The following is an 18639-nucleotide window of genomic DNA, read 5'->3' on the forward strand; positions in this document are numbered from 1 at the left end:
GTACTTTTGAACATAACTGATCTGTAAGATATAGATTGGATTTTTATTGGTACATAAAAGAAAAATCACTGAAAGATTTACAGTTTACAATAAAATAATAAATTTTATGCAAATAATACATTTTAAGAAATTCAACATATTTGTATAAACTCAACTCAACTAAGATTGAAACATGAAAGGCTATCCAGTGAATTTAGTAGCATTCAAATTCCGTGTATTTGGTAACAAAAATATATTTTAGATGATTACCATTGCTTTGACAATAAAAAGAAAGAAAAAAATAAATAAAATTTATTACATGCCTAGAGAGAGAGAGAGAGAGAGAACCACTTTCCACTTTATTCTTTTGCTTTCATTGCAAACTTTTATTCCCCTGTAACAGGAATCCTCCCCCATTAAGTTTTTTTCTTTATAATTTATTTTATTAAATCATAAATGTACAACAGCTTCTTAACTACACAGGCATGTAAATTTTTTTTTTTTTTTTTGACAGGCAGAGTGGACAGTGAGAGAGAGAGACAGAGAGAAAGGTCTTCCTTTGCCGTTGGTTCACCCTCCAATGGCCGCCGCGGCCAGTGCGCTGCGGCCGGCGCACCGCGCTGATCCGATGGCAGGAGCCAGGAGCCAGGTGCTTTTCCTGGTCTCCCATGGGGTGCAGGGCCCAAGCACCTGGGCCATCCTCCACTGCACTCCCTGGCCACAGCAGAGGGCTGGCCTGGAAGAGGGGCAACCGGGACAGAATCCGGCGCCCCGACCGGGACTAGAACCCGGTGTGCCGGCGCCGCTAGGCGGAGGATTAGCCTAGTGAGCCGCGGCGCCGGCCCGGCATGTAAATTTTTTAAAGGAAAACATTATGTCTTATTATACCATGATCCTGGCTAATAAGTTTTCAAAACTTTGAGAAAAATCTTAAAAAATGTTTCACATGTTATCTGAAACTTAAAAAATTAACATTATCAAAGAAGGAATGCTTCTACACTCTTACAAAGATCACTAGAAAGAAACAACAATTAAAAAGCTAAGAAACTGTCTCAAAGGCATTATTATTATTATTTTTTTTTACAATCCTTCCTCCACAGTAAGGTAATGTTATTAAATAATCCAATCCATTTACAAAATGGCTCTCTGTGTCTGCTCTGGTGTCTTCTGCCATATCATTGCATATTTATGCATGACTGAGGCAGGAGTTTCCTTAACATTTGTTGTTTTGATAACCTGAAGCTGTTCTGTTACCTCTGGGCTCTCATCCTCTCCTATACATACAGTGAAGCTCCAGGCAAATAGAAGCAGCTTCCTCCACTGCCTCCTTGACCATAGCTTCTTCCACCATATGGTCCCCCCACGTTCCTGCTACCACCAAAGTTTCCATTGGACCATAGTTAGAGGGTTGCTGATTGTAATTTCCAAAATCATTGTAATTTCCACTTTCATAGTTTCCTCCTGCATAGTTGTCATAACCACCTCTGTAGCCCCACCCTGGTTGCCATCTCCAGGTCCTCCACCACCATATCCTCCTCTTCCTCCTCCATAACCAGGGCTACCTCCTAAATTGCCACCTCCAGGTCCTCCTCCATACCCATTATAGCCTTCCCCAAATCCACGTCCATGTCCATATCCATCAGATCCTCCTCTAAAATTACTTCCTGGCCCTGGTCCCAAATTCCCACCACCACCATGTGAATCTCCAAAACCGAAATTACCTCCTCTTCCACTCTTAGAACTCTGGACTTCTTGCATTTCTAGACAAAGCCTTTCTTACTTGTGCATTATGACCATTGATGGTGTGGTATTTTTGCAATACCATTTTATCCACAAGATCATGGTCATCAAAAGTAACAAAGCCTCTTTTCTTCCCAGTCTGCCTATCAGTAATTATTTCAAGGGTATCAATTTTTCCATGTTCTTCAAAGTAATCTCTAAGGTGATATTCCTCAGTATCTTCTTTAATTCTACCATCAAACAGCTTCTTTACAGTTACGTGAACCCCAGGTTTTCCAGATTCTTCTCTTGGAACAGCACGCTTTGGCTCAATCACTCTCCCATCAATTGAATGAGGTCTTGTAGCCATGGCAGCATCAACCTCAGCCATGGATGAGAAAGTTACAAAACCAAATCCTCTTGATCTTTTGCTTGCAGGATCCCTCATTACCACACAATCTGTAAGTTTTCCCCATTGCTCATAGTAGTTCCTCAAACTTTCTTCTGTGATTTCAAACCTTAAGCCCCCAATAAAGAGTTTATGGAACTGTTCCTTTTCTCTCTCCATCGCGGACTCAGTTGCTTCAGCCTGATTTCCCGCAGCCCAGCGAGATGAGAGAGATCTCCGCGGGACTCGTCCTGGTGCTGGACTGTGAGTGGGACTGCAGCTTGAGAAACACCACCACCTGGGAGCGTCTCTGCCAGGGGCCAGCGCTGCTGCTACTCCCCATTAAGTTTTGTTGGTTGAATCCTGGTGGACCAGGTTAACATGTTTCACACTTACTAAGTCTGTGCTCAGCAAGTGATAGTACAAACTAAGCAGTAGGTATTGTCTGAGGCAAGGAAGAAAAAAGGCTTAAAATAAAAAGAATTCCTGCAATATTCACAAAATTATTATTCAGGATATTAACTTTATATCTAGAAATGGATCTGGGTCAATCACTAATATAAATCCAGAATTCTGTATTTCAATCATTGGTGTGAAATTAAAAATTTATAAAAATTATACATTTTAATCCACTTAATTCAACAATAGTTTAGAAAGGATGAAAAAGTATGATTAATGATTTTTTTTTCTAGAAAAGGAAAATTACAAATACAAACAAGAACTAAGTAAATCTTAGTGGTATACCAATTGGTACAGTGAGTAACTAAGGAAGGCAGTAAAAGTTACCAGTAAGTCATTCAATCATAGACCCTGGGAGAGAGAAGAGCTTGCAAGAGATCATATAATTTAACTCTTTTTTTTTTTTTAATTTTTTGACAGGCAGAGTGGACAGTGTGAGAGAGAGACAGAGAGGAAGGTCTTCCTTTTCCGTTGGTTCACCCCCCCAATGGCTGCTGTGGCCAGCGTGCTGCGGCCGGTGCACCGCACTGATCCAAAGACAGGAGCCAGGTGCTTCTCCTGGTCTCCCATGGGGTGCAGAGTCCAAGCACTTGAGCCATCCTCCACTGCACTCCCGGGCCAGAGCAGAGAGCTGGACAGGAAGAGGAGCAACCGGGACAGAACCCGGTGCCCCAACCGGGACTAGAACCCGGTGTGCCGGCGCCACAGGCGGAGGATTAGCATATTAAGCCGCGGCACCGGCCATATAATTTAACTCTTAACCCTGGAGAAATAGGATATCTCAGCCTCTTTCAGTTTTGTTCTTCTGGCTATTCTTAGAGAACTCAAAATGGACTATTTAGCTTTCCAGGTCAACAGCAAGTTTTTGAGCTCCTACTGTGTGGCAAAGACTAAGATAGGACCAGAATCAAATTAATTAGGCTTATCTCCTTAGCTGAAGGAGCCCATAAGTGAGTGGGAAGAAAAATATAGAGATAGAAGATAACAGTTTTACTATATTAATAGCTTGTTCAAATATGCAGTGAATTCTGGAATTAAAAGAATCTTTCTTTTAGTGTTATTTATACTTGTGACTTCTTAATCTGTGTTCTGGGAAAAAAGAGAAAAGAGAGCTATGAAGAAGAAGGAAGGGATGCAGTAGATGTGTCTGGTATGTCTACAAAATGTACGTTCAGGGATTTAAACAAGAGATCTAAAGGCCAGGGGAAGAAACAAAGATAAATAGTTGAGAAAGAGAAGAGCTGACCAGAAAAGAATAAAGTTCTGCTCAGTTTTTGTTTGTTGTTCTTGTTTTTGATTTTTAGATTTTCTTTATTAAAGCATGACATAAATGCAGAAAGTACCTACATAAGATCTGTGAGCTTTTACAAAGTAAACACATTCTGCTAACCTCCCGGAATAGCAACAAGAAGGTTCTTGGTCTTTCGGAACCTTTCACTCTTCTTCCCTCCAGTTATCACACTCCCTCAAACATAACTGCTGTTTCATATCTAGTTCCAAAGAATAGTTTTTTCCTGCTTTGAAATTTTATGTAAATCGAACTGTACTCTTTTATATCTGGTCTCTTTCATTTCACATTATGTCTATGATTCATCTATATGGTTGTGGTTAACAACAGTCTATTGGATGAATATATCACAGATTATTTTTGCATGTTACATAAATTTTTATTTATTTATTTATTTTATTTATTTATTTATTTATTTTTGACAGGCAGAGTGGACAGTGAGAGAGAGAGACAGAGAGAAAGGTCTTCCTTTGCCGTTGGTTCACCCTCCAATGGCCGCCGCGGCCAGCGCGCTGCGGCCGGCGCACCACGCTGATCCGATGGCAGGAGCCAGGAGCCAGGTGCTTTTCCTGGTCTCCCATGGGGTGCAGGGCCCAAGCACCTGGGCCATCCTCCACTGCACTCCCTGGCCACAGCAGAGGGCTGGCCTGGAAGAGGGGCAACCGGGACAGAATCCTGCGCCCCGACCGGGACTAGAACCTGGTGTGCCGGCGCCGCAAGGCGGAGGATTAGCCTAGTGAGCCGTGGCGCCGGCCATGTTACATAAATTTGGGTTATTCCTATTTTTTAGCCATTACAATAATATTTCATAAAGATTCGTGTATATGGTTTGTATACATATGTAAGATTTTATTTTGGCTCTATATCAAAGAATGCAGTAATGACTCATAGCTGATGCTTTGGGAGATATTCTTAGTAAGTTTTCTAAAATGTTTGTATCAATGCACACTAGTACTAGCATTGTATGAGGATTTCATTTGCTCTACATTCTTGAGAAACTAAGTGCTGTCAGGCCTTTCCATTTTAGTCATTCTTGTGGGTGTGTAATAGTAGTTTGCTGGTATTAATTTACACCTCACTGAAAAGTAATTATAAGTTGATCATCTTTTCATACACATACTGGCAATTTGCATATTCTCTTTTGTGAAGTGCTTTTTCAAGTTTCTTGTCTCTTTATTAAAACAGAATTGTCTGTCTTCTCTTACTATAGTTCTTCATGTGTTGGATACCAGTCTCATCGCATGTATGTCTGTGTGCATATAATATATATATATATATATATAATATTTAACACCATCTCTTACTTTATACTTTGCATTTTTACTTTTTAATGTTTTAAATAAAAATAAGCTTAATATAGCTTAATTTATAAAAAAGTTATTTTTATGTATTGCCTTCTAAAAGCTTTATGGTTTGATTTTTTCCACTTCGGTTTATAACCTGTCTAATTTCATTGTTATGTGACAATATGAGGTAGGATCAACTTTTTTAGTAAATGAATAGCCAGTTAATTAAACATCATTTATTTTGCAGATCCTATTTCTTGGAAGTAGTAATTGTGCCTTAAGTGGTTATGTATGTGCAGATCTAAATCTAGACATTTTCTTCTATTTCACTGGTATTTCTGCTTCTCCGGTGCTGTATCACATTGAAAAATTTACTGTAGCATCGTAATTAGTCTTAACATGTGGTAGCATACTATATAGATATACTAATGAGTTTCAAATGCATGAATCTGAGGGACTCTTGAAAAAGGTCATGAAAAATGTGTCTTATGAAAAATCTATGCAAGTATTTCAAAGTGTTTTTCACAACAGAAGCTTTTTTTACAGTAAAGATTTATTTATTTATTTGAAATGCAGAGTTACAGAGAGAAGGAGAGACACAGAGATCTTTCACAAGCTGATTTACTCCCCAGATGGCCACAATGACCAGGGCTGGGCCAGGTTGAAGCCAGGAGCCAGGAGCCAGGAGCCAGGAGCTTCTTCCAGGTCTCTCATGCAGATGGCCAAGGCCCAAACACTTGGCCCATCTTCTGTTATTGTTCCAGCCACATTAACAGGGAGCTGGATCAAAAGTGGAGTAGCTGGGATTCGAACTGGTGCTCATATTCATTGTCAGCATTACAGGCAGCAACTTAACCTGCTGGTTCACTACCTAAATGCCTACAAAAACAACCAGGCCAACACCAGGAGTCTGGAATACCATCAAGGTTTCCCACATGAGTAGCAGGTATCCAAGTACTTAAACCATCAACATCTGCCTCTGAGACACAGTAGTAGAAAGCTAGAGTAGAAGCAGAACAGCCAGGACTTGAACTAGTACTCTGAAATGTGCTGCAAGGTCCCAAGCCATAGCTCAACCTGCTGTACGAAATCCCTGCCCCTGCCCTTGCTATTTTTGGGTTTTTGAATTTCCACACATCTTTCAGAATCAGCTACTGAAGATCTATAAAAAAAAGAAATTGTAATTTTGATTGGAATTAGGTTGAATCTAAAGTTCAAGTTGAGGATAAATAGCATCTTGAAAATGCTTTTTCCTGTCTATAAATATGGCAATTCCTTATTTTCTGGAGTTACTATAAATGACACCTTAAAATTGCCTTTGTATCCAAGGATCTAGCTAAAATGTAGATAAAACTCTTAGATCTAATAGTTTACCAGCAGATTTAGATCTATGTTTATATCATTCATGAATAATAAAAAGTGTTTTTTAAAATTGATTTTCAATATTTAAACCTTTTCATCCTTTTCTTCCTGTATTACTCTGGCTAGGTCCTCTGACAAAGTGTTGAAGAGAAGCGGCGATAGCAGCCCTTGTTTTCTTGTTCTAATCTCGAGGGAATATATTTCACCATTTCAAAACTAAGTTTGATATTAACTGTGACTTCTCTTGTAGGTAATTTACACTATAGTTTAGAATTTCCCTTCTGTTTCTTCTTGCTCAGAGTTTTAAACAGGAATGGATATTGAATTTTATCTACATTTCTGACTTAATCATAAGATTTTTTTCCTTTCTTCTGGTAATGTTATATTGATGCATTTTAAGTATTAATCCAACTTTGCATTTCAAGGATAAATCCAACTTAGTTTGATATATTATCCTTTGAGAACGATTATTAGATTCAACTTCCTGAGATATTAAATTTTGTGTTTATAGTAATGAGAGCAATTGGCCTGCAATTTTCTTTCCTTTTTAAGATTTATTTATTTATTTGAAGTCAGAGTTACAGAGAGAGAGAGAGAGAGAGAGAAAGAGATATCTTCCATCTGCTGGTGCACTCTCCAGATGACTGCATAGGCTGGGACTGAGCCAGGTTGAAACCAGGAGCCAGGAGCTTCATCTGGTTTTCCCATGTGGGTGTAGGGGCCGAAGGATTTGGGTCATCTTTTGCTGCTTTCTCCTGCTCATTAGCAGGGAGCTGTATTGAAAGGAGAGCAGCCAGGACTCAAATCTTCACCCATATGGGATGCCAGCACCAATGCCAACAGCTTAACCTACTGTGCCACAGAGTCAGCCCATAATTTTCTACATGATAATATTTATAGTAAGTTATGATGTCAAGTTTAGGCTAGCCTTTTAAAACAAACTAGGAAATCTTTCCTCTTTTCCTATTCTCTAGAACTAAGCTGTTTAAGTGATATTATTTCTTTCTTAAATACTTGAAACAACTCATTAGTTAAACCATCTGGGACTAAGAGTTCTCTTTTGGGGAAGGTTTTTTAAATAACCAATACAATTTATTCAATAGATATAGTAATTGCTGTGTTTCAGATTTCTTATTGAATAAGCTTTGCTTTTCAAGGACTCATCCTTTCACCTTTCAGCTCAACAAAATGATTCATATAATTATTTTTCACATGAAAAGACATGTTTTGGGTATATCTGAAATAATTCAATAATCTGTTCCTGTGTAAAATCTGAATCTAATTCAATGTATGTGGTGAGAGACATGTATTTAGGCAACCTGCACAACAGCATGCTTTTATAAAGGGAGATAGTCAATCTGGGCCTGCTCCAAGGCCTGGAAAGGTAAAAGTGAAATATCCTAGTAGGGAATAGCTCCTTAGATAAAAGCAGGGAGGACTGTGGAAGGAGTAGGCAGGGCTTAATGAGGGAAAAGGGAAAAAGCAAGAGGATTGAGGTGTTGTTAGGGAAATAAATATGGTATCTAGGGAGAATATTAATAACTAACATTTATGGAAAGCTAAGGGCTTTATATTAATTATTTCTTGTAATTCTCATAGCAACCCTATGTTTGCATAAAACTATTGGGCTGGGAAATATATATAGCATTAAATTATCAGGGGGATGGTAGCTAAGAAAAGGAGACAAGGAAGACTCACCACATAAAAGGGCATATTTTCTAAGATGTACAGAGAAGGAAAACCGGAAGGCAGGGAGGTGGTCTGGAGAAACCTACAGAGAAGGAGAAATGAATGGAAGGATGTGGGCTGGGCATTGCATTCAAGGTGTACAAATTATTCAGACAGAAGGAAACCAAAAGTAGGGAGGAATAGAAGAAATTCAAAGGAAGCATAGAAATGATAAACTGTACACAAGTGTAAAATATACAAGGTACTTCAAAAAGTTTGTGGAAAATTGAGTTAAAAGCTAAATTTCAGCCGGCGCCGCGGCTCACCAGGCTAATCCTCCGCCTTGTGGCGCCGGCACACCGGGTTCTAGTCCCGGTCGGGGCGCCGGATTCTGTCCCAGTTGCCCCTCTTTCAGGCCAGCTCTCTGCTGTGGCCCGGGAGTGCAGTGGAGGATGGCCCAAGTGCTTGGGCCCTGCACCCCATGGGAGACCAGGAAAAGCACCTGGCTCCTGCCATCGGATCAGCGTGGTGCGCCGGCCGCAGCGCGCCGGCAGCGGCGGCCATTGGAGGATGAACCAACGGCAAAAGGAAGACCTTTCTCTCTGTCTCTCTCTCACAATCCACTCTGCCTGTCAAAAAAAACAAAAACAAAAACAAAAACAAAACAAAACAAAACAAAAAAGCTAAATTTCGTTTGGTGGAAAAACTCTTGAAATCCATTTCATTTGGGGGGTCTGCGAAAAGATCATGAGTATTATGGGAGCTGGCATTGTGGTGCATTGGGGTGCCAGCATCCCATATCACAGTACTGGCTAGAGTCCAGCCTGCTTCACTTCCCATCTAGCTCCCTAGGAAAGCAGTGGAAGATGGCCCAGTCCTTGGGCCCCTGCCACCCATGTGGAAGTCCCAGATGGAGTTCCAGGCTCTTGCACTGTCTTGTCCCAGCCTCTGCTTTTCAAATCAATAAAATAATTTTTTTTAAATAAAAGGAAAACAAAATGTTTAAAATAAAAAGCTATGAGTTGATTTCAAAATGTTTTCCAATAAAATTCAGTTACCTTTTCATTCCATTTTTCATGAACTTTTTGAAATATCCTTGAAATAAAGCCACAACGTAGACTAAGTAACAGAGAAAGCACAGAAATAAGCCAGAGGCCTACTATAGTCCTTGCCAGAGACAAGAAACTGGAAAGATCTGATTATAAAAAAGATAAATAGATACAATTATTGAATGTAAATAAATTAGAGAAACAGGTCATGACTAATTTTTCTCCCTTATTCAAACCTTATTCAGAAAACAGAAGAAATGCATACTGTAGGTGGGTCCCTCTCTCTGTCTCTGTATCTCTCTCTCACACACAAACACACCATAGACACACACACCATAGATATTTAAAAGCATGTAATGCCTGTTTTAGGAAGCATATGAACTGGAATGGGAAGGCATTTGATTTTTTAAAAAGATTTTATTACTCATTTATTTGAGAGGTAGAGTTACAGACAGAGAGAGGGAGAGACAGGGTTTTTTTTTTTTTTTTTTTTTTTTTTTTTTTTGACAGGCAGAGTGGACAGTGAGAGAGAGAGACAGAGAGACAGAGAGAAAGGTCTTCCTTTTCCGTTGGTTCACCCCCCAATGGCTGCTGTGGCCGGTGCACCGCACTGAACCAAAGCCAGGAGCCAGGTGCTTCTCCTGGTCTCCCATACGGGTGCAGAGCCCAAGCACTTGTGCCATCCTCCATTGCACTCCCTGGCCACAGCAGAGAGCTGGCCTGGAAGAGGGGCAACCGGGACAGAATCCGGTGCCCCGACTGGGACTAGAACCCGGGGTACTGGCGCCGCGGGCGGAGGATTAGCCTAGTGAGCCGCAGCGACGGCCAGGAAGAAAGGTCTTTCATCTGCTAGGTCACTCCCCAAAAGGCCACAACAGTCAGAGCTGAGTCGATCTGAAGCCAGGAGCCAGGAGCTTCCTCTAAGTCTCCTACACAGGTGCAGAGGCCAAAGCACTTGGGCCATTTTCCACTGCTTTCCCAGGCCATAAGCAGAGAGCTGGGTTGGAAGAGGGCAAAAACTGGTGCCATGTGGGATACTGGCACCACAGGTGGAGGCTTAGACTACTACGACACAGTGCCAGTCCAAGATTTGATTTTTCTAACATGTTTGCATTCTTTGAAACTTCAAAAGGAATAAGAAATATATATATATAAGATTTGGGGCAATTAAGAGGAAGAGGTATCTTTTTTCCCCCAATGGAAATATGATATGAGGGGATTTCAGCCATATGGTAACAATGTGTTATCAAAAAGTGTCCGTCAGTCTTGTGAATATGCTGGATGAATAAAGAAAATACCTTCCAAACAAGTGCATATGCAGCAGGCTATGGGAGGCAGAAGGAGAAAGGAGCACGGCTTCGTACAGACACAGTGCTGTCTTCAGTAGGTGGCGAAGCTTCCAGGAAGGAAAGTGATCTGTTCTGCTACTCAGGTGTGGCTCGTGGGCAGTTCCACCGGCAGTTTGTTAGAAACTTACAATCTCAAGCTCCACTTCTGAACTCATGAATCAGGATCTCTGGAGTTGGTGTCCTGGAATCTGTGTCTTTAAAGCTGTCCAGGAGGTTCTGTTGCATTCTGAAGTGTGAGAGCCCTGGTGCCATGATCCCAGAGAAACAAAGGGAGGCCCAGAGGAGAATAAACAGTTTTCCTCCTTAAATATAGCAGTTCGTGCATTCGGTAAAAATTATTGATTTTTTTTTCTTGTGCTAGGACTAAACAAGATCAGTGGATCGCAACACTTGCACCATGAAGAATGCTTTTTGTTATTCTTGTCCTCCTATTAACCTGTGAGTGTGTGTGGAGGGTGGGCTTCAGCAACAGCACCACCGACATTTTCTGTCTGCTAATTCTTTGTTGTGTGCTGTCCTGTCCACTGTAGGATGGTTAGCAGCACAGCTGTTCTCTCTCCACTTGATGCTTATTGTATTCTCATTTGTGACAACCAGAAAGTTCTCCAGCCACTGACAAATGTCCCCTGGGAGCTAACATTCTTGGTCAAGAAGAACAAAAGAAGACAAAAACCAAGCAAATTATATTCATTAAGTAACATATTATTTTCTTATTTTTTAGTAATCCAAAATGTATGTCACTAACAACAAGAGCAGGAGGCAAGCAAGGCCCCCTCACTGTGCACTCACTGTGTATGGAGTTTGAATCCTGGCTCTCCAATATATTTAAGTCATGGGCACTGTAGGGGTTCTTCTTAAAAGCCTCAGTTCCCCCATATGCAGCAAACAAACAAAAAAGAATATTTGCTGTTTAAAGATTAACTATAGTAAAATATAAAGTGTTCAACAGGTAGTTTGACCAATAGTATTCAATAAAATATATGTATATCTATAATTGTTAGCATTGGTTTCATTTCATTCCATCACAAATCAAAGTAACTAAAGAGATCCATCATATTAAACAGCCTTATTGCAGATTAATCTATAATTTCATGTGGTTTTAGAAATATTTGAAAAAACAAGTGTACCCATTGCAGTTATTCCAGAATTCCCAGTGCTTGGTGCACAGTATGAGTACCAAACTAACTCTTCCTTAAAACCTTTTCAGGGGGAGAGAGGTTGGTGACGTTGTCACATAGCTGGTTAAGCCACCGCCTGCAAAGCCAGCATCCCACAAGGGAACTAGTTTGAGTACCGGCTGTTCCACTTCTGGTTCAGCTCCCTGCTAATGGCCTGGGAGAAGAACTGGAAGATGGCCCAAATACTTGGGCCCCTGCCACCTACATGGGAGACCCAGATGAAGCTCCTGGCTCTTGGCTTTGGCTTGGCTCTGCCATGGCCATGGCAGCCACCTGGGGAGTGAACCAGCAAATGGAAGACTTCTCTCTTTTTCTCTCCCTGTGTCTACCTCTCTCTTACTGTAACTCTGACTTTCAAGTAGATAAATCTTTAAAAAAAATCTTCCAAGTTCAACATCCTTCATATTTACACATATAGCTATGATTTCAGATTTTCTTGCTCTGTTTTTTAAGGATTCCTCTACATCTCTAACTAGAAAAGTCCACATATACAAATATAAATTATTTTTTCTTCCTTTTCTTTTTAAAGATTTATTTATTTATTTGAAAGGCAGAATTAGAGAGATAGAGATAGAGAGAGAGAGTTGTCCAACCTCTGGCTGCAATGGCCAGAGCTTGACAGATACAAAGCCAGGAGCCAGCAGCTTCTTCTGAAGTCTCCCACGTGGGTGCAGGGGCTCAAGTCCTTGGGCCATTGTCTGCTACTTTTCCAGGCCATAAGCAGGGAACTGGATGGGAAATGGAGTAGCCAGGACTCGAACTGGTGTCCATATGAGATGCCGGTGCCACAGGCAGTGGCTTTACCTGCTATACCACAACACTGACCCCACCATTTTTTTCCAGGTACAGGAAGTTTTCAGAGCCCTTGAAGTCCATCTGTAAAACTCAAGTTAAATCCCCCTGAATGATATGTCAACAGTCTAGAATTTATTTACAGCCAGGGGAGTGGGCAAATAGGGCTGACAAGACTTATGTGAAAGGAAGAATTGAGGTCGACATGGGGAAAGTATAAGATGCCACTCTTCTAACCTTGAAGTAGTAAAAGCTGGAATGAACATTTTAGCACTAGTTCAGTCTGGCAATAAAGGAGAGGGACTGTGACAGAATCCTATTAGAGTAGCAAGAAATAGAAGACATGTCAAGACGGACAACCTGGAGGAGGCGAGCCTTATTCCGTGGAGGACAAGCAAAGATGAAAGAGTAAAAGTGGCAGTGGACTTGGGACATAAAAATACACTTTCAATGTGCGCGGAGAGGGGGGATGGCGGGGGGAGGGAGAGAGCGACGCTGAGAACAGACTGCAGAAGAGGCACCATGTGAACATTTGTACAGCCATGTGTGGTAATTGCCAGGGAGAGACAACTGCTCCTTAACTAGCTGCTGCTTTTGATGATGACAAGTGGAGATGTTTGCAGAACTATGTCAAAAGCAGTTAGAGATTCAGGAAGAGGGGGGGTGGTTTGTATGCACTGGTGCTTCAGTTCCAGTCCAAAAAGAGTCTGTCCTAAGAGGCTTCATAAGGAGGAGCAGTAGGGAGTGATGGTAGAAGTGGAGAGTTGCTAGAGGCTGTGAAAACGTGGCACGGGTGGGGGTGGATGCGTATTCATGACTTTTGAGGATCTAAGGGAATCCCTAATTACGATATCCCATAACACACTGAAAAAAACCTGAGATTGTATACAGAATGGAGCAAGTGATATTCAAGATATACTTAAGGGAAAAGGAAAGACTGAGTTTAATAGCCTCTACCTGTACACTACTGATCATTAGATTTTTCTACATAGAAATTCTGTTGCAGAATTGAGTTGTAAAACAGAGGCCATGTTGTTAGAGCATAATTAACTGTATGTGGAAAGGATAAGCAGAGAGGAAAAATAATGAGTGAGTTAAATATATGAGTTTGGAATCAGCTGGAAACAAATTCAAATTATTCTTCGGAATGATCTTTGTGAAATACTTCATTTTGTAAGCCTTCTGTTTCTCAGCCATAAAATGGGTACACGAATCATATATATAAGAGTTGTGTTGAATCTTAAATAATATATACAAAAGTCATGTACTGAAAATACTTGGCTCATAGAAAGTTCTTAGTGTACAGCAGTTATTGTTATTATTCATTGTTCACTATGTTCTAGGCATTTTTTATATATTTACTGGTTTAACTGTGACAACCACAATGTGAGACAGATAGGATGTTCTTTCTCTCTCTCTCTCTGCCCCATTCATATGCATGAATATATACAACATTTTATCAAAAAGTAAGATGATATAAGGACATTAATAATTGAAATAATAAAGTCACAGTAATAAGCTTGCGATGTCATAACTTCAGTATTCCTAACATAATCTAAGATAAAGTGACTGGGGGCATGGGACATAGATTACCTGTTTGTGCATCCCTCATCTTGTGGTACAGCACCTGGACCTCTGTGTGGATTTATGCCTATGTGCTAATTAAAGTGCTATTTCAGGGACTCATACATTTAGAGCAGGAAAAGCCTCAGTGATCAGGTAGTTTCACTCTTTTCGTAGAGACAATGGGATTTCAGAACGAATGCATTTCTAAAGGTCATATGCTAATTAGTTGAAGTAGAGTGTAGAATGTGGCTTGTCAAATTCATTTTCTTAAGCTTTTGATTTAGATGAAAATCTGTTGCTCCTGGGGTGGGTGATGGGGACTTTGAGGGATGTGTAACCTTGTCCATAGAAGGACTTCCGTAGGTTCCCAGAACCATGGTCCTCAGGCCTACAAACCTGATCTGTGGGCAAGTACTTGGCAGAGTGTTGGTGCTTGGCAGCTGCTACAGTAATTGTTCACTCTAAGACTAGTTTTTAAAGATAATTCCTTTGATGTAAATGGTAACGATAATCACTTCCTGCAATTGAATGCCCCAAATGTGCCTGCTATATGAGGAGAGAGAATTGGGTCTTTGCCTAGCCTAAGTCTAATGTGCATTGGGCCTGTAATTTCTCAGGTGGGGAAATAAATGGAGTTTCAAGCCTCTTCAGAGTGTGGGTGGTGTGTGTGTCGAGGTTAGAAGTGCCAGGGAGGCTGTGTGTAATTGGAGTGGGTATAGGCCCCACTTATGAAATTCCACAAAAGGTATATAATTTGATTGCATCTTCCAACCTCTCACACTTTTTTCTTCAGTGTGTCTCTCTTTATTTATTTCTCTCTTTTTCCTTAGGAAATTTTCTGGTTTCATTAATTTGTGCCCCATCTTTATTCATGCCTGCTGGACCTGAATCCTCTGAAATTGTGTAGTCCTGGATTTGCATCCTGCCACAGCCCGTGAGATGCAGGGAAGTTCCCAAACCTCTCTGATCCTCTGTTTTGCCTCCTCCGTCATATCATGAGCCAACATTAGTGCCTATCTCGCATCATTTTGACAATTAAGTGAACAACTGCACAAAATATATGTAGTGCCATTTCTGCCACAGAGTAGGGCCTTGTCATGATTTTTAAAGTTACTATTGGTGCTTTCAAGAAAGCTTACATGTAAATGTTGATCTCTCATCATGCATTGTATGACACTGTCTTCCTTTAAAGGGGTTTTAGGGGTGGGCATTTGGCCCAGTGGTTAAGACACCATGTGGGACATCACATTCTGTATCAGAGTGCCTGGGTTTAGGTTCCGGTTCTGCTCCCAATTCCAACTTCCTATATTAATGTGGATCATTGAGCAGTGATGGCTTAAGTAGTTTGCCAGTTGCATTGAGACATGTACTGAATTTCAGGTTCCCAGCTTCACCTTGGCCAACCTCCAGCAGTTGTAGTATTTGAGGAGTGAATTAGAAGATAGAAGCTCTCTTTGTCTGTCTGTATCTGTCTCTGTCTCTGTCTCTGTCTCTGTCTCTCTGCTGCCTAAGATAAAAAATTTTGGAGGGTTTCATGTTGTGAATGCAGGCTGGAGATGTTGGAAATAAGAGCCCCATTGACTTATTTTTGAAGCATCGCTTATTCTGCGAAAACAGACCTGTCTCAGGACAACCGTGAAGATGACATAGAGAATGATCATCATGTAAGTAAGTATGTGTGGGATATTAAATTATAGCATCTGTGAAGGCTGTTTTTCACTTCAGGACTGCTTATGATAATAGGTGCCATCTTTCCAGCTGTTGCAATTACAGTGCACGCTGGCAAAGTGTAGCTGCCATTTTAACAGCATGCTGTAAAACCTGTGAGAACACAGAGCAAGAAACCCTCCACCTGCATGTGGCTGTAAGGACCTCCCAGAGGACCGCAGACCTCTTTTCCCACTGAGTAGTTCTGCGGGTGGGGTGTGATGTGTAATGGTCTCTCTCAGCAACCAGACCATTCCTGGGTGTAAAGCTAATTTATTTTCCCATCGGCAGCACCTAGCAAAGTGCATAGCCCCACAGTTCTCAATTAATATCTGTTGAACTGGGTCAAAATGTCCAACCTGTTATTTGGAGAGTTTGGCAAGATAATTTTTGTATTTGTGAAAAGAATACCAAGTTGGCTGCTGCCAGGAGAGGGGATGATTGCATATCTCACTTATAAATATGAAAAGTTGGCTTTGTTCAGTGTATCTCAGGAGGTGCTGTTTAAATCTTCGTGTTGATAATGGTAGACTGCATGGCAGTATGCCAAGTACTATTGCGAGAACCCAAACAGAGAGACAAACCTGTAATCAGAGGAATTTGATTAGAGTAAGTGAAAGACAAAGTTTGATGTCAGATCTGTGCTTGAGAATAATTATACCTTCTTACATGAACACTGAGAACAATAAGGGGTTGATAAGGACTCACCTTTCCCAATGTCTGAATCTCACCTGGCTCAGGTATTTTTATTTGAAAGTGTTTGGGCCCATCAACAGACCATCAGTAACCTTAATCAAGGGTGCACCCTATCAACCAGGATGTGTTTAGGGAGCAATTACTGTTTATACAGAATAATCACTGTCTATACAGCATAATTTGTGCTGTAATAAAATCAACCCCCAACCCAAGTCATCATCTGTATCTATCTATCTATCTATCTATCTATCTATCTATCTATCTAGATATATATCTATATCCCTATATCTATAACTGTGTCCCTTGAAAGGAGAGAAGGATTTGATACAATTTTATTCAACTAATTAGGGTAGGGCCTTGAGGGGCTAGTCCTGTCACCTACCCTTTCTAAACCTTAGTATCTTACAAAGTTGTAGTGAGGATAAAATAAAGCCATGAACATAAAGGGCAGCAACAGTGCTTACTAAATGGTAGTAGCTGTATTATCATCAGTGGGAGCAGCAGTAACCCTACAATGGTGATGGTAGTGACTCAGGACACAGGTAAGGTCCATCCTCACTTGGATGTCAAACACGTGGGGAGCAGATAAGACTCTCAGGAAAGCAGAACTCAGGAGGCATGGGCCATCTTAGGGACAGTAACCCATGTTCCTTTAGAGATGTGTACTTACAAGTGTCCAGTGGTCTTCTGGAAGAGCAAGGAAAGACAGCTGGAGAGCAGTATGGGTGTCCAAATAAGTAACTGGATCACTGTAGAGACTCTATCTGAAGGATGGCTGGTAGGTGAGGTAATCAAACTATAGATCATCTCCCTTTTGTTTTTTCAGTCTTTTTGGTCTAGTTCCGTTTTCACCTCCTTTCATATTTGCCATGGACCATGAGGGAAATTGAGAATTCCCTTGTTTGAGCTTTGCCATTATTGGGGTTCTACCCTGCTTAAGATCTTCGTTTGAACCCTTCTTCTCCCTTCTCATAAGGTCAGGGAGCCTGGGACCGAGGTCATTAGCAACAAGTCCCAAAGGGAAGGTAATGTTGAGAATACAAGGTCCCTCCACTGACAATCCTGACGTTCTCACTTTTAGTTTTATTTCAACTGGCACTGAATCATATACTGTGGTATACTGTTTAATAAGGTAGGTTTAATCTTTTTTCAATTAGATTATAAACTCCTTGAAGGCAGTGATCTTGTTGTAATTTATAAAATTTGGCACAATGATCTGTAAGTAAACATTCAGTAAAAGTGTTTATTATTTATTAAAAAGGTTATGTTAACTTGGTACTGCCAATACTCTGAGATCTTATCTTACTGCAATAGTGCTCTACTTCCCTAATGTATCAGATTTTTTGGAGCTGAAGATATTTCTGTGTGCTTACCAAAATGAAAACTCAATTTGCTTTTTTAAAACAACAGTAGAGTATGTATTAAAGAATAATTAAATGACAAGGTTTTCAATTCCTTGAAAAACACAAAGCTGGGGGGTATCTCTAGTACTTACTACTTGAATGCAGCTGACACTAAACTTAGCTAAGGTGTCTTGATACACAGAAAGTGACATTTTAATTCATCTCTTATAAACTAGATTTCTGGGAATTTATTGTAGGATTTGCATGTGGGAAAGTAGAAGAGACTATAAATGAGGTGAGGAGTTAAAAGCAATCCATCTTTTATTTTCTAAAAAATGTTTATTCTATTTGAAAGGTAGAATTATGGGGATGGGGAGAGAGGGAGAGAGGGAGAGGGAGAGAGGGAGAGAGGGAGAGAGGAAGAGAGGGAGAGAGGGAGAGAGAGAAGAGGGAGAGAGGGAGACAGGGAGAGAGGGAGAGAGAGAAGGGCCAAAGCCAGGAGCCAGGAATTCCACATGGGAAACCCAGGGGACCATGCACTTGGGACATCATCTGCTGTCTCCCAGATTCATTTGCAGAAAGCTAGATCAGAAGTGCAGAACAGCCAAGGCTCAAACGGGCATTCCAATGTGGGATTGCAGGTGTCCAAAATGGTGGCCTAACCCAGTGTGCCTACCCAGGAAGAACTTAGCTGTTCTCAACTAACCATCCTATGAGTAGGGGCACAGACAATTCAAAATGTGATTGCAGTGCTTGCTTCGGCAGCACGTATAGAAAACGTGATCCCATTATTTCCTGATGAACCCTAAT

General features: G+C 40.8%; 1 pseudogene; it reads right to left on the reverse strand.

Annotated features, from left to right (window-relative positions):
• Positions 1-1253: 1253 nt before the first annotated feature.
• LOC100352487 (heterogeneous nuclear ribonucleoproteins A2/B1 pseudogene) lies at positions 1254-2323 on the reverse strand (annotated as a pseudogene).
• Positions 2324-18639: the final 16316 nt, after the last annotated feature.

This window comes from Oryctolagus cuniculus, chromosome 6 (genome assembly GCF_964237555.1).
Source record: "Oryctolagus cuniculus chromosome 6, mOryCun1.1, whole genome shotgun sequence".
NCBI lineage: Eukaryota > Metazoa > Chordata > Mammalia > Lagomorpha > Leporidae > Oryctolagus > Oryctolagus cuniculus.